At 35.3% G+C, this 14770-nt stretch overlaps 1 protein-coding gene across 5 annotated transcripts in view; it reads left to right on the forward strand.

Moving 5' to 3' along the window:
* DPP10 (dipeptidyl peptidase like 10) overlaps nt 1-14770 on the forward strand; it is a 1405070-nt gene that overhangs the window by 1107706 nt on the left and 282594 nt on the right. The window lies entirely within an intron of this gene.

Raw genomic sequence — 14770 nt, forward strand, 5'->3', positions numbered from 1 at the left:
ACTCACACAAATTTGCAAATGAGTATAGAGACCTTTGTATTCCTTACCCATCAGCAAAATCCCCCCAGTGGTGACATCTTGCATAAAAATAGTGCATTATCAAAACCAGACAATTGACTAGCATAATTCATACAATTATAGATCTTAAACCTGTTTTTGCATATGCTCATTTTCTGACATGCCTTTGTGTGTGATTCTATGACATTTTTTATTTATTATACGTAACTACCTCTACCATCACAACTGAGATACAGAACTGCTCTGTCACCACAACGAAAATCTCTTTTGCTTCCCCTTTATAGTCACGCCCTCTGTGTACTTATCTCATTTCTGGCAACCCCTGTTTTCCATTTCTATAATTTTGTCATGTTAGGAATGGTATATAAATGGAATCATGAAGTATATAATTTTTTGCAATTGCCTTATTTTTTATTGTCCAACATAATGCCCTTAAGTTCCATCCACATTGTTTTGTGTGCCAAGATTTTGTTCCTTTCCATTGCTGAGTAGTAGACAGTGACATGTAAAGCAAAAAGGAAGATGCCATTAAAAAGGGTGCAGTTTTCAATGGAGTGGTGAGCAAAGAGCCATTCCAGAGGAAATGACACCTAAGTGTTGACCTAAGGAAGTGAAGAAAGATTCTTGTGCATATTTGTGGGAAGAGTGTCCTAGGTAAAGGGAATATCCTGAGTAAAAGTTTGGAGCAGCCAGGAAGCCCTTTTGGCCTGAGCAGTGAGACAGTGCACAAGCATTAAGAGATGACATTAAAGAAAAAAAAAAAAGAGATGACATTGAGACCCCTTTTAAGGCCCTGTAGACTCTACAGTTAGTGGTAACTGCAGTAACTGTATAACTATGGTGATTGTATTAGGTGACTCAAATTTCCCATGACGTTACTTCTAAACTCTGAAGAGATTGAAAGAATTATCCCTTCCCTAGGGGTGTAGCAAAATGAATATTTTATAATAGAAAAATAGTTTAATTGCAATTTTATCTTTTAAAAAGATTTCCATTTTAAAAAATGGAATATAAAGAACTTTATATTCCATTTATGAAATGTTGTGTCAGTGTTGTCAAACCTTTAAGTAACTTTGGCATGAGACGGGAAGCATATATTCTATTACTTTTCATCATCCATGATTTTTACTTTGTGAAAACCTCAGTTGGGGGATGCAAAAGGCATAGAATTTACTGGAAGAACAGAGATAGCGCCTCGTATGACTCAGAGGACATTGCATCACACTTGGGGTCCTCAGCCCAGCAGAGAATATCACAGCAAACACTAAATGGACCTGCCAGAAAATTCCGGTCTTCTGGTCCATTTGGGCAGTTATGTGATCTAAGTCAAGTCTCAGTCTTTCACTCTATCAAAGAATAAAAAGGGTATGAGTCATTTTGACAGGTCTCAAAAGCATCTTAGTAAATGAACAAAGCTCAGGACATCAAAGTTGGCGATGTTAATCAAAGACTGAATTGAATTGGTGCTTGGGGGACTGGCAGTCCTAATCTGATTTTCACAAACATGCCAATATCAATAAACTTGCAGGTAAACACACAGCCAAATAAATAGAAGTGCATTCATTTTTGCTAAATACTAGATATTTGATTTCTTTAATTCTGTACTATGTAATTGGAAGCTTACATTTTGGTGTTTTACATGTATTTCTTCCACCGCATATAAACTCTTTAAAGGCAGACACATGCTGGGTTTTTTTTTTTTTTTTCTCCCTCACATGCCTAGAATATAGAATCAGTATGTCTTCAGTCACTAGCTGTGAAAAAAATTCATTTATCTGACATCGAAAAACACAAGTCATTGCTTTTGGTTATGTGTGAATGTCGCTGTTGCTGTAAATAAATTCAGACACAGTCAATGAACGTTAACATTTGATTGTTATTCCTTCTACTTATAACAAAGAACTATGAGATGAAATCTAACTGCCAAGAATCAGTAGGGGAAAGTAGTCATTGTGTTAATTTCAATGCTGCAGTGTAAATTTCATTAATATTAAATGGATTTTTATTTAACAATTGTAACTTCAAAGGGGACAAAAAATTAATTATCTTAACAAATTGAAAAGTCTTCCCTTCCGCTGTACAGGTAAGGAAAATAATTAAAGGAAAAAAAAAAACAATCCTGAAGAAACACTGACTCTCACATGCTTATTTTCTTCCTGAAAATGTGAGATAGTAAAAACTGAGGAATAAATTAAAATTTGCTTCTAATGTTATAAAATTTTGTCACAAAAACCATAATAAAAATGAAAATTTCTTATGATATTTGTAGAATATTCAATAATCCTTGAGAAAGTGTCAATATAGTCAGCGTTCTGGAATTACAGGTGTATGCTGTTGTTATAGTTTTAATTTCTTGTTTGTACATATAAACCTCCTGGGCTACCTTCAGCATATGTGTCCATGATTGACAGTAAAGAGTTGCTATTTCTGCAAGTCTTTTCATGCTGAGATCAATTTTCCCATTTAGTTCATATTAATTCCTAAATACTCACATCTTACAAAATTAAGTGAGAGAATATAATCTCAACTGAGGCCATGGGAAATATGAGCAACCTGGTCAAGATTTTAAACCTGTCATCATGGATTATTTTGTATTTGTCCCTGAGTTCATTCTGGCCCAAAATCTAACTGCCCATCCTACAACTACTTAGTCAAGCCTTTCCTCCATCAAGAGTATAACTCTGGTTATAAGCTTTAAGTCTGGCTTATTTTAAGGGTCGAAGCTAAATTAGGCCACTTGAATTTAGACCGGTGTCACTCGCTGTTCTTAAGGGCAACATAACATATGGCATTCAAGCATATCCTCCTGAAAAGACTGAACTTTACCTACAGAGGGGTACAAACTGTTCCTCACTGCTGCTGGTGGTGGTGAATTGATTTCAAATGTAGGGTTGCTTATAGTTTGAGGATGTTTCCTTTTGCTTTATTTTGGTTCGTATTTTCTGTTTGTTAAATACAGAAAAGAGGCTGTTTATCCGCAGAAAGTTTTTCTTGACTGCTGCCTAAGTTGTTTTCTTTCTTCTGGGTTAAAGAAGGTTTTCTGGGATAGTTACCAAGAAATGACAGCGATTTTTATGTCAGAGGGGATGGTAGAACACCTCGATTTATTACTGAGGCCCAAAAAAGTCAAGTGACAAAAAAATCTAGGCAGCGGCAGAGTCTGACCTAGATAATATGTTTCCAAATGCTCAATAAAAGACTTTTCCACCACACTGTTGTTTAAAATACTCCATGTCAATGGCAAAAGGAAAAATTTTATTCTCTCCAAAAAAGTTGGTAAAAGACAGACATATATCTTGATCTCTTTCAAATACTAATTACCTTGCATTTCTTTCACATATCTACTCATTCATTTTTAAATTATTAAATATGAGGAAATGCGGTAGGTAATAGACATAAAAATAGTTACATGTAATTCCTGCCTTTCGTTTGAAGAGTTCACAGTGTAGTGGGGAAAATTTGTACAAATAGAAGAATTACAGAACATTAGAGCAAGGAGCAAAGAAAAGCTCAAAATTCCAAGAAGAAGGCATCAAAACTGTTATGAAGATTGGGTCGGAGTTTTCCAATATTTTTTTCTTTTTAAGTGGGAAAATGCCTTCAGGCATGTACAGAACAGAGCCATGAAAGGTCATAGTGTGTTTGCACAACAGTGAGAGACTTGGTATGGTAGGAGAGTTGGGAAATAAAGTCTGGAAATCAGAAGTTTAATTCTTGTATTCGCTAATTATTTTCAATCCCTGAAGTTAGCTGTGATTAAATTAAATCACAAATCCCCAAATCATCAAGGGCTCACAAATCCTAAAATCCTTACTGGCTCACAAAGACTATATGGGATTTTTACATCAGGAAAGAGCTGCCTATTTGTTGGTTGAGAATGCTGTTTTTATATGGCACCTGCAGTCCTAATGAGTTTCACAAGATCACAGGAAGCTACAGAGTCTCTTGTGCACCCTCTGACCTAGGACCTGCAATAAAATAGATGTCATGGTCCCCCTTTTTTTAATGTTTTCATCCTTGATGCTCAGGGCTTTTCCAACGCATTCTTGACCTTGCTAGTTCCCTTTCTATTTGAGAATGGACAAAAAAGGCAAGAGGAAGCTCTGAGCAACCCCTAGATTTAGGAATGACTGACCCTCTTAGACTTAAGGTCTAAATCTGCATTCGGATTTGGGAACATCTTTTTGGTTTTCCACATCTACAAGACAATGACACTGATGAGTTCCATTCTCTCCCTTTCCAATTGGCCACTAAAACATCTATCAAAGGTAGAACAGCCACTACCTACTTGATCAGCCTCCAGCCAGATGAAATGTCTTTTGTTGACACTGAAATAACTGAATTATTTATCAAGCTCTGTTCTAACCCAAAATTACGTATGTATACGTAAGTGTATATACATCTACATATATATGTACTTTTTCCTTATGCATATTCTGCAGTTGTATTTGCCAGTTGTCCTCAATCTGGAGAAATCAAAACCTATAGCTAATCAATGGGTTCCTTTACAATGGGATAGAAAATGTATTTTCTTTCTTTTCCATTCATTTAGGTTTCTCTGTATTATATCTACCAATTTTTCTCAACAATTTTATTCCTCATTTATTTTCATGCTGATAATGATAACTAAGAGGATTTTCTACTCTCTTTGGAATGAGTTAGATAATCATGGTCCTGATAAAATATAGGTGTTAGGGTAGGATAAAAAGGAAGACATTGATAATTAAACTTATCAAAGACCAGCAATATCACATGCACTCAGCTTCTTTCTTTGCAGATAGTCAAGAGCTTAGGGAGTGTTATTTGAGGAACTAAAGGTGTAAATTCCGGGAAGACTCATCAAAGTTGGATGATATAGTGGACAGCATGAAAATGTCAGGTACCTTGGGAAAACAGACATTTTCCCTGTTTCACTATTGTGAGACAGGTCTTTCCAGCTCCTCCCATTCTTGATGCAGAATTGCAGCTGTATCACATATAAAAATGCAATTTAATTCAAATGCTAATTATTGGGTACCTACTAATAGAATTAGCATCCGCTGAGCCTGACAAGAAATGATATGGAATCCTTAGAAGCTATGAGCCCGGCCTTTGAAAAGTTTATAACTGATATTTTTTTCCTTGACTTATTTTTAGTTGTGCGTATTCCTCTTTATCCCTGACGTGAAATGTCACCTAGTATCCATTTCCATCCCAGTATTGCCCTACAGAAAACTCTGAGCTCTAAGCAAGACATGAATGATAACTTATAATAAAATTCCCAGCGAGGTCATTCTTCATCTTTCACTTTGCTAAATAATTGTGGAACAGTATTTTAAAAGCTATCTGGCAATAACATATAAAGTAGCTTTAGAATGATGCTTTTGCAGTTACAGCACTAAAACCTTTTTTTTATGAAAACTTCAAGATTTGTGCAAAAGTCGCTTTGTAAATGAGAGTATTTAAGACTTCCGTGATACGATGGCAGCTTCTATTAAAACGAAAACAAAATGCTTTATCTCATTTTGCAATTTTAAAGTTTGTTTCATAGCTCCATATGAGATACACTTTTCTTAAAATGGCTCATAGGCCAGGCACAGTGGCTCACGCCTATAATCCCAGCACTTTGGGACACCAAGGCAGGTAAACTCTTGGGCTCAGGTGTTCAAGACCTGCCTGGGCAACATGGTGAAACCCCGCCTCTACAAAAGAATTAGCTGGGCATTGTGGTATGTTCCTGTAGTCCCAGCTACTGGGGTGGCTGAAGTGGGTGGATCACCTGAGCCTGGAGGTCCAGGCTACAATAAACTGTGATTACGCCACTGAACTCCAGCCTAGGCGACAGAGTGAGATCCTATCTCCAAAAAAAAAAAAAAAGACTTATAAATAATTTCATTAAGGCAAATGACAGAAGAGCTTGCATATTTTCTATTTCTTTACATGTAAGACGAGCACTTATCTAACAGTCTTAAGTAGAGTTGGCATCTTTCCTTAAGTTAGATCAAAATCGATTTTGTTTATGTTTAGATATTCAAATGCATTTTACTTAATAACCCAATTAGACTTGAAAATAGTGCTAGAATAAGTATGTGATTTTAACTTTTGCACAATAAAACCTTGATTAGCTAGAAGAAAACTAACAAGAAATATCAATTAACCAGAAGGAACAAAATTGTAAGGCAAACTCAAAAGAATCTAGAATTTAGAAAGCCGTATAGAAAATGTGGAAGAAATTATGTGCTGAAGGTTATAAGCAAACATCTAATCTGATTCCTCTGTTTTTTATGGTTACATAATCACAGTTTAGATATTTAAATCTTCTGGGATCACTTAAGCGAGTTTTCTCCTATGCATTAGATCCTTCTTACCAACCAGAAAAGTGGAATAAAATTATGACAGTATCATCAACAAAGACTGAAAGAAAAGTTTCTGATGATTATTCAAGTAACTCGAGTCCAGCAGAACCTCTCATTTTCCTGGCATTATGCTAAAAATACATGCACGGAGGAGGTGATAGTCTTAAAGATGAGTTTCCCAGGCAGACAGTTTAGGACACAGAAGTACAGACAAGGCCTCGGCACACACAGGAGTATTCTACAAATATCAGTATAGAAAGTCAGTGATGCAATGAGGAGCTTGTATAATAGGCTTTAGCTATATTATCAACAGATTTCAAGACCCATTATTACTTCAAACAATAAAGACTCAGAAAAAGATACAGTTCCTTGCCTCCATGAATTTACCATCTAACGATGGATGAGGAAGGAGTTCAGTAATTAGACACATAAAACAGCCATTGATAAACATCATAATGATGTTTGATATGTCCATGATATAAACACGTGAAATTTGCGACAGCTGTATATTCATTTGAAAATAGCATTCGCCTCCATCTCAAATACGAATAGTCTTGCTTGATTCTGTGGAAATGTGGCAATGGCATCATGTGACAAAGTTGAAATATCTGTGTAATTATCCTCTTCTCTCACCAAAATGTAATGTTCTCTTGATTCTTCTATTTCTCTTAAAGGTACTACTACCTATCTAACAAAGCTTGAAGCCCCAGTTATCTTTGTAGCACCATCACCATCACTTACCCAATTTTGTTTTGATATCAAGGAACCCAGCTAATGCTTCCACTGCAAATACTTAATCAGGCCTCTTAGTTCCCTCCTTTGCTATGATTCCAGAAGCCATGTCTCTATTACTGCCAGGTACATTCTATGAAATAATGGCTTTGTTGTTTGGATACATCGACTTGCTGAAAATCTTAAATGGTCCAGTGCCTTCTGTTAAATAATGTACAAACTAGTTACCCTGATATCAAAGTCTATACGGTAGGCCTGGAGCTGCCTTTCTGACATTATTTTCTCTATCTGTGCTGTTTCCTTTCTACCCCAACTGTGTGTGATCAGTCTTCTCCCAGTCCAACACCCTTTGTCCTTTCTTGTGAGGTTAACTGCACTCACTCACAGATGTTCCTTCCTTGATCTCCGTCCCTTTCTATCCAACTTTTTCTCTCCTTCAATGTTTAGTCCAAAGATCTTATCATTCATGCATTCTTTCCCTATTCTCTCATTTCAAGATGACTGTTTCTGTCACTGCAATCTTTTACCACTCCTTTGGTTTATTATAAATATTGGTCTGTTCATTCCATTTCCACAACACCACACTAGTTAGAATCTCTATCTTTATTCACCGGGATTGCTACAGTAGAATCCTATTTGATCTCTATAGCCAATGTATCTTACCTCCTCTCTAGTCCATTCTCTGCATAGAAACCAGAATAACCTGTTTAAAAACACAAACCAGTCACTGGCTTAAAATCAATCATTGACACCACATTTAGAATAAAGTCTCAATCCCTTAAAGCTCTACAATGATATGCAAGCTCTGGCTTGTCTCCCTCTCTAGTTTTGTCTTTATCCACTGTCCATGCTCCAGGAACGTTTGATGGAATGCATTTTTGAGTGTATTTTATGCCTTCTTACCCAACCTTCACACATACCATTCTCCCAACTGCAATGCCCTTTTTCCCACATCACACACATTCCTGAGCCAAGTCACTGTGATGATGTGATTCTGCTTCTCAGGATATACAAATCAACTCCATCTATGCAGCTCAGGTAGAATTAATTCCACTCAAATCATTTGAGTCATACAAAAAGGGGGAGAGACAACTTCCTAAAGGGAAGTCCAAATGCTATAAGAAAATGAAAGAATAAATGCTAGTCAGGCAAGAGTGAAAATCCACTACGGTCAGTAATGGCTCTTATAAAAATACATAGTTATAGAATCTTTAATATGCATGTGAAGTATCATGAATTACATAGTGAAATATGCATGAAAAATGAAGAAAACTCATCATTGTACATGGCATGCATATCATCCAATGGCTAATGTAGCTGAGTTTTTTTTTTTTGTCAAGTTAGAAATTTTCATTCTCATACCAATCCCTGTAACATTGCTATTGTCATTGCATCTCTGAAACATGTTTTCAGAATTGACAGCTATAATGAAATATCTGATACTTACAAAATGTGCTCAAAACCATGTTCATGGGAATATGCATAGCACATTATTTAAACAGATGAAGTCTCCAGTGCACTTCACAACCCAGAAATATCCCCTTCGTTTTCTAACTACTTTTTCATGCAGAAACTGACCCTCGTTCTCAGTTTTTGCATGAAATTTACAGTAGCCATCTGCTTAGGCTGTGACCTATTTTCTTTCTCAACTTTTCTGTTAAAGAGAATCAACTATAATGCTTATTTAAAGGAATGTGAATAAGCTAAATATGGGGTTGCAGCTGGTTCAGACTCTCTATTGAAATTCTCATGGCCTGGTATAATTTAAGATCTATTTATGTAATTGTTGTGAAGTCGGAGAAACAATCAAAGAAAGCTGCGTGTTACATCATTTTGCCAAAAGAGATATTGTGTTTGTCTCCTTGTTTAAAGAACTGAACTCCGTAGTAGTAATCTGGCCCATCCACAGATGTGCTTAGGTTTACCCTCACAATGTTAATGCAAATAATGACTAAAACATTCAAAATATAATTTATTGTCGATATTTAAAAATTGGGAAATTTTATATTCAAAATCATATTCCTTTTTTTTCTCTTGAAAAATTGGAAGATCTGGCAATATTGGCATATGGAGACATTTTCCCATGGTAACCATTGGTTCACTCTCACAGATGGGGCATTCTCTCTTCAGGTAACCTTAGCACTCACAATTTTTAATATTTTATTCTTGCAGACTTCCCTTGCTTGGAGTACCTGTCAAGCTTTTGTAGACATTTCAGGTTGTAATAATTGCTTGTCACGATGGGATCCTCTCAAACAAAAGATTTGGCCAAAATGAATAGTATAAGGAGTGCATTGTTCAATATAATTTTAAAATTAAGAACAAATTGCTCTTGTGGGCTTGGCTATGGCTGTGATATGGGTAGCAAGAACTTCCCGAGACTGGGCTGTAGTTAAGGCTCTGGGTGTGGCAGTGACCATGAGTCAAGCTATGGCTGTGGATACAGCTGTGGCTACGGATTCTCTCTCCAATGACCATCAAATTCTCAAAGCTGTTGATCATTTTGCTGCTAATTTTTGACTTTCAAAGTTTTCATGCCTCTCCCTAGTATTCCATGATGCATTTCAAGACGCTCATGTTGATATTTCTTACATTTCTCTTTATTCCTTATGGACAGTGAAAGATAACATGACATTCCAGTTTGATCTTCTGCCTCTTGGGCAGTTTCCAATATTTTGGTACAATCGACGTTTAAGCATTTGCTCATATACTGTCAAACTATGGGAATCCAATGTCTCTATTTGTATATATATTTTATTTATCATACTTCCTAATGAAATGTATTTACATTTATTTTTAAAAAAGAACAAATCACTCAAGTTACAACCTACAACAACTAGAAATCTTTTCAGCTACAAGTACAAGAAAACTCAAACACAGTTGGTTAAAAAAAAGCTAGTTATTAATTTCAAATTATATCTATTAAGTAGGCAGCTAATTTCTTTTGTTCTGTGGCTCTACAATAGCAGCCACTGCGTTTCTGATTGCCCTTAATCTTTCACTGATGCCTGTGACCTTGTTGTAAGATGGCTACCATAGTTCCAGATGTGCCACACCTATTCCAAGCAAAAGAGTAGATTGAATTAAACGGCAAAGGATTGCATTAGTTTTGTTTGCACCCTTTTTATCAATGAACCAAAGTATTTCCATGAAGTACTACCTAGGTGACTTTAATTAAAGTAAATCTCTGGCCAAGAGGAATGAGATTATAATGATTCATTTAAAACAATCATAATTTATCCCCTTGGAATAACATAGCATTTGTCCTCTCTGAGATTAAGTTATCTCCCAGAGTTTTCTTAGCATAGAATCTGGGAAGGAGGTGAAGACATTTGTGTAGGCAAAGGACAAAGTCTGTCACACAAGCGTCTATGCTCCCATTTACTTTCAAGCAATTTCACTATGAATTTTGTCTTGTACTTCATGAAGGCTCCTTCCAGAATAATTATTGCCTCACACGGAATTATTATCAAACCAATCAATATTTCTGATAAATGAGGCTGCTGAGCTGTTCATTCTGTAGGTTTTATTCATCTCCCCTTTTATCTTGGATTGCAGTCTACCTTGGCATGTGATAGGTATTTTGAAGGAGGTGGAAGATGTTTCTCAGACGAAATTATTTTAGGATGTGATAAAACAGGGGCAAATTTTTAATAATTTTTAAATGTGTCTTTGTTGACATAAAGAGCACAATGCAATATGTATTATCAATAAATATTCATCAATATTCATCAATAAATTAAATATTTATTAATGAAAAACCTTATTCAGAAACCTCAAGATCATGATTTAGGCTGGGATAGCATTAAACATGTATTAACCAGAGACATAAGGCAGGGAAGACCAAATATCTCAATAATCTCTTCCATTGCTTTAAGTTATTCTTCATTCTTTGATTTTAGACAAGAAAATATTACATAATTTATGCAAAAGTTACACTTTAAATTCCTAGATTTTGAGGTCTTAAGTTTGAAACTAGGTTTATTCAGCTGTGGTGACTCAAAAGAAGATAAGAGAGTGGAGGAGTCAGACAAAAACGTCCGTGTAGTTGTCATCGCCTAGCCTGAGAAATGATTGGATTTAAAAGGAATTTACTATGCTGAAAGCAACTCAGATTAATTTAATGTGACCATTTCAATGTACACTCTTGCATTATTCATGTACTATCTAGATATTGTTATTTTTTATGCAAGTCTACAGTCATTTGACTTTCAAAGTATATCCTGTAGATATCCTAGGCCTGATACACTTGGTATAAATTATGGAATTACACCATAACGTTACCATAAATCTTTATATTCAAATGCAGATTGTGTCTTTCTCCATAGCTATTCTTCTTGCTCATCTAAATAATATGAAGTCAATGTAAATTAGATTCATAAATGAAAATTATCACTATTTTCAGGATTAAGAAGTATATTAACATATATTAATAAGCTGTTTTCAAATCTGTCATTTCATACATTATAGTTTTTCTCAAAAAATGTGAAACTTTTTTATTTGAACCTTGAATGAATAAATATAATGATATATTAAATTAGCATAAAATATTCTGATTATTGAGTATAATACGTTTTCATGGTCTTCCTACAAGAAGAAAAAAGGATCCTAATTAGATCAGGACATTGATTAAATGCATTAGTGAGTAAACTGAAGCTAGTATTTACTGAACAAATGGCATATTATACTTTATCTGCACTATGATCTTTGTAGCAAAATAATCTATTGATTGTTTTATATAGACCACACCACAACCATGATTTGGATTCATGGCTGTACTGGGAAGATGCTTATATAGATGTTTCTTTTGGCACTCAAAATTATGCTGAGGGTTTTTTTTTTTCTTAAATGATTTCCTTAGATAATTCTTATTATACTATTCAAACAACTTTCAAAATAAGTCACTGAATTATTTAAACTGAATTATTCAATGTTTCAGGTGGAGTGAATACTGGAGAGGGCCAGATTCAGGTTAGCTTCTAAGCTCCGACACCTCTCTCTCTCTCTCTCTCTCTCTCTTTCATACACACACACACGCACACACACATACACACACCTACAACAAATTAACACCTTTCTCCAGGCCCATAAACATATTCACTGAAAAACCCTATCTTGCGTTAATGCCAGTGATTACTAAAGTGTCTACTCCCAAAACTACTATGTGTTCTACCTAGAATTTTGACCCTACATTTTACAAGTTTCAGGTAGTTAAAATTGGTCATAATTGCTGAAATTATGTCATATGTGAAAAAATGGGATGCAAATCACAGATGTGTCCTTATACCTGTTTACTATAAGGACAGCAAGCAGAGACAAGAGACAGAGACAAGAGAATCAAGTTTCTATTTTTAGTTCCATTGTCACTCTCCCCCACCAAGACATCCATTTATCATTTTCGAGGACACCAGCAGCAATGTTATTCCTGGGTTTACAAGTACATCTGAAGACTAAGAATTTGTTCTTGGGCAACATCACTTTGACCACCTACTGATTTGGGGTAGATGCACTAAATAAATCAAATGCATTCATTAAATCAAATAAATCATTAAATATATTGATTATAGTAGCCCCAGTCTATGCTGTGTTCACAAATCCATGCTGGTATTTCAGGAGCTTTACATAATCTCATACCCCAAAGGTAACTATTGTTAATGGTTGCTCAGGAATCCTTCCGAAAACATCTTTCTTCTTAAGCACACATACACCAACACACATAAGTCTTTTAAAAATACAAAAGGTCTGTATACTCTGTTCTGTTCTGCAGGCAGTCTTAATAATTTTCATGTAATATCTTTCCATGACAAAACACAAGTACAGGGCTCTTCTTTTTCATCATATCACTAAAAATATACATTTCCTTGGTTTATATTGTAGTCTCTTCCCCTTGTGCAACCTCTGCCTGTTTTACTGAACAAATCACTCCTGACACATTGGGTTGAGTTATCTGCTGATGTCCTTTCCCATAAATCTTCCCTTCTAATACAGGGGCAGCTCTAAATCTTAAGCTCCTGTTGAGTACTGGGAGAAAATATCTAACTTCTGCATTAATATCTAGGTTTTCACACCTCTAAAGTAGAAAGGACATGACTATAGCCTGATGTCAGGATCTCATTACTTTTCTTCTCTTACTTTGGTATCTGATGTTCCAAATGGATATTGATGGGGAAATTTATTTCCAATTTAAGAATCAAGAGCAAAAATTCATCTTCTAGAATATATTATTTCCTATTTTATATGCTCTTTCCTGGAAACTTAGAACATGTGTAGAGGAGGAAAAACTTTCCTCTGCCCTCTTACATTTGGAGCTGTGGCATGTGAATTAAAGCATACAAATTGTATTAATGTTTTTAATTTTACATGCATTGGAACCACACAGAGGAGAAGTGAAAAACCTAACGGAGTTATTAGACTCAGGGGCTTATATACTACTTTAACAAAGGATTATATATTTAGGAAAATGACTAGGAAATATATGGGAAAACTACGATGAGAAGAGTTATTTAGTAAGGTTTGTTTATGCAGACTCATCTCTCAGTACTATCTTTATCTCCTGTAACGAGGGTTTTTGTCTTCCTGAGATGGGAGAAGGGAACATTTCCACAAGGAAAACTAATGTGATACTTGTAGTCAGAAAGTGGGAGGGCAGAGAGCTCTTACTGTTTCTGATTTCTCTCAATTACCTTCAGTTATAAAAAATCATTTTCCAAAGTGGTATATTTTGGTGTGGCATATTTTGATCCCTTCATATGATTATGTTCCTTTTTTCTGTCTAAAGATGGTATCCCCTAAGTACATCCTTGACCTTTTTTACCTTCTTATATTAGCACTTGAGGAAATACCAAAAATAATAAATTGTGAAGCCTATTACTGATGAAATGTGTATGTTTCTTTTTGTCATGTATGTGTGGTGGAGGAGGTGCATAGAGGATATTTCTCTGTAACTTCTAGCTTCTTTATTGGCAAGCAAATAGATTGGCAAGCAAATAGATTTATTTCTGTGTGTGTTTTCAAGTCATTGTCATTAGCATGGACTACCTTTGAAATAGCCATTTGAGGGTCCCCAGAGTCTATAATTTTTGAAATAGGAAAATTTCAGGATATTAGTATTTTTCTGAGTTTAAAAGCATAACCTAAAGTTAACTTGTAGGTTTTTTCTTTCTTATGCTTTTTACTGAGTGGTAAAGATGAGCAACCTTTTTTTTTTTTTTGTTTAATAGCCAGATACTTTTTATACTCCAAATACAAATATTGAAAAAATGAAAGGAAAACCCCCTAGATCAAACTTGGTCAGTCCACGGCCTCTGGGCTGTCTGTGGCCCAGGATGACTTTGAATGCAGCCCAACACAAATTCATAAACTTTCTTAAAACATTATGAGATTTTTTTCTGAAGGTTTTTTTTTTTTTTTTTCTCATCAGCTATCGTTAGTGTTAGTGTATTTTATGTGTGGCCCAAGGCAATTCTTCTTCCAGTGTGGCCAAGGAAAGTGAAAATATTGGACATCCCTGGCCTAGATTGTGAGAAAAGAGATCCCATTACATTTATGAATGGGCTGTGCTGAAAATTGACAGCAACATCAGAATCCTAATTGTGTGCCAGAAGAAACAGTGCTATTAGATTTTCTCTGTGCTTAGCAAAGGATTTAGTTAGGGCATTCACTTTCAAGCACCCATTCTATGCATT

The sequence above is a fragment of the Pan troglodytes genome, chromosome 13 (genome assembly GCF_028858775.2).
Source record: "Pan troglodytes isolate AG18354 chromosome 13, NHGRI_mPanTro3-v2.0_pri, whole genome shotgun sequence".
Taxonomy (NCBI): Eukaryota; Metazoa; Chordata; class Mammalia; order Primates; family Hominidae; genus Pan; species Pan troglodytes.